Source organism: Myotis brandtii, unplaced genomic scaffold (genome assembly GCF_000412655.1).
Source record: "Myotis brandtii unplaced genomic scaffold, ASM41265v1 scaffold963, whole genome shotgun sequence".
NCBI classification, from domain to species: Eukaryota; Metazoa; Chordata; class Mammalia; order Chiroptera; family Vespertilionidae; genus Myotis; species Myotis brandtii.
In genome coordinates, this window is record NW_005371986.1 from 8,387 (window position 1) to 11,469 (window position 3,083).

The window sequence follows — 3,083 nt, forward strand, 5'->3', positions numbered from 1 at the left end:
TGTCTTTCCTTCTAGTTGAAGAGTCTCTCCTCAGCCAGCCTTCCTGTGGTTCTGGGTGATGTCCGTTCCGTCTTTTAGTTGTATTTTTGAAGTGGTTGTTTGCAGCAGCAGTCTCCGGTGTTTACCTATGCCGCCATCTTGGTGGAGTCTCTACAGCTGTCAATTTTGTTTTCTGAGAATGTTGAAAAAAGAAATAAAGAGTTTGACGTCATGATAATTTGTAGAGAAAATGGTGAAGTCCCTTTGTCTTTTTTAAAAATATATTTTATTGGTTTTTTTACAGAGAGGAAGGAAGAGGGATAGAGAGTTAGAAACATCCATGAGAGAGAAACATCCATCAGCTGCCTCCTGCACACCCCACACTGCAACCAAGATACATGGCCTTGACCGGAATCGAACCCGGGATCCTTCGGTCCACAGGCTGACGCTCTATCCACTGAGCCAGACCGGTCAGGGCCCTTTGTCTTTCTTTACTTCTCATTGCTTGTATTAACCACAGAGTGAAGTAGAAAGCAGTGTGTGATTGCCCAGCTCGCCTGGCTCAGTGGGTGAGGATCAATCTATGAACCAGGAAGTCATGGTTTGATTCCAGGTCAGGACACATGCCTGGGTAGCGGGCTTGATGCCTAGTAAGGGGTGTGCAGGAAGCAGCCCATCAATGATTCTCTCTCATCATTCATGTTTCTGCATCTCTCTTCCTCACCCTTCCTCTCTAAAATCAATACAAATATATTTGAAAAGTTTATATATAAATTATGTAAAAAGTAATGGAAGAGGAGCAAGACATACTGTGCCCTGGAAACCACTGTAATGACTATGTTGTTATTTACATTTATAATGAAGCATCATAAATAAGTAAAGGAAAGAAGGCTGTTTCTCCCTGACTTAGTAGCCTGAGCCTCACTGCCCTGCATCCTGAGCATGAGACAGAGACAGATGAACAGAGACCCCAGTAGAAAGGCACAGATGAAATGAACAGCTGAAGTTCACCAGCTTCTGTTCTGCAAGTTTCCACTAAGAATCTCCTGTGCCCACCTCAGAAATTTTGAGCATAATATGTTCAATAATTTAAGTGTAGACTTGAACAATAATAGCTGCACTAGCACAACATAAAAGGAAACCAGACCACCAACTTCCACTAGACACAAAAATAAACTCAAAATGGATAAAAGACTTAAATGTGAAACATGATAACCATAAAACTCCTAGAAGAAACCATAGGCAGCAAAACTGCAGACACCTCTCAGAGCAATATGTTTGTGGATACATCTCCTAGGGCAAAAGACACTAGGAGAAAATAAACAAGTGCGACTACATCAAAATAAAGAGCTCTGCACAGAAAAAGGAACCATAAACACAATGAAAAGGGAGCCCAGTGTGTGGAAGAACATATTTGCCCATGATACATCTGATAAAGAGTTAATATCCAAAGTCTATAAGGAATTCATACAACTTAATAAAAGGAACACAAAAAATCAAATAAAAAAAGGGGTAAGGGAACTAAATAGACACTTCTCCAAAGCGGACACACAAATGGCCGAGGGATACATGAAAAGATGCTCATAGTCACTGATCATTAGAGAGATGCAAATTGAAACAACAATGAGATATCACTTCACACCTGCTGAATTCCTATTATCAAAAAATGACAAGTGCTGAGGAGGATGTGGAGAAAATGGAACCCTAGTGCACTGCTGGTGGGAATGCAGACTCGTGCAACCATTATGGAAAATAGTATGGAGTTACCTCCAAAAAATTAAAAATGGAACTGCCATTTGACCCAGTGCTCCCACTTATGGGAATATATCCTAAGAGAAACGCAAAACACCAATTAGAAAGAATGTATGCACTCCTATGTTCATAGCAGCACAATTTACAATAGCTCAGGTCTGGAACTAGCCCAAGTGCCCATCAATAGATGAGTGGATAGAAAAGCCACTGAAGATAAATGATTGCAATTGCATAAGTAATGCCTCCACCTACTCAGACAAAACTAACGTTTGCTGTCAGCGTTCAGGGCTGTGGGCCCCACTGACACCTGGGTCCTGGCTCAGGAGGGGAGGAGGTCACCACTGAGGAAAAGGGTCCTTCACACAAACACTCCCAGGGGAAGGGCGAGGGTCCTCACAGGTTCTTTTGTCAACAAGGACACAAGCCCCTCCACCTGGGGAGAATTCTAAGGACCTCAGGATGGGGTGAGCCTGCCTTCAAGGGGGGGGGGAGTCCAGGAGAGTTTGGGCTGAGGACACTGTCACTTCAGAATAAAGCGTTATTAGAGCTGATTTTGTCCGTGGTGCTGGGAACATATTACTATCTTGTTATGAGAATCTTCACACCTACACCCACCAGCAAAGAACCAGGATTCCTGCTGGGGGTATTGGCAGAACCTGAGGAGAATTAATGACCAGTTTCAAAGCTGGAAAGAAATTGCAATGTCTATAGAAGTCCTGAACTAGTGGCCCCCGTGAAGCATAACCACAGGGCCCTGCAGGAATGGGTTCTAGGAGAAACACCCCCGAAACTCATTTACTAAAAACCTCATACCTGTTGTGCATAAAACAGTAAACAAAATTCAGTCCTTGGTTCTAAAGAGTTTATTTATCAACCATGGTCTGGTAAGTACCTGACAAAACACATAAACCCACAGAGATGAGGGAGCGTGGAGACCATGTTGCCCAGAGTCAAGTCAAACTTTTATTTCTAATACAAAGAAGAGCAATATTTATGTAATATATCTAAATACATGAGTATGTACATGTGTGAGTATTTACATACCTACCTACACTTTGACTTTTAAACAAAGACATTTCTCATTTGACTGATAGGTATCCACTTAGATGGCAATTATCAGTAGTGTAGATTGATGACATTTTCTTAGACCACTAGATTAAATGAAAACAAAAAAGGGAAAGTGGAAAGAAATGTTTAGAAAATGAAAACCGTTGTGTTCCCTATTTAAGGGCCATGCTTAGAAAGAAGGTCATTGCACAACTTTTGGCCCAAGGTTGTTCACCAGACGCCCAGCTCAGCCAGGCCAGCAGCACCCTCGTTCGCCCATGGCCCTCCTGCTCTCTCTACTCACC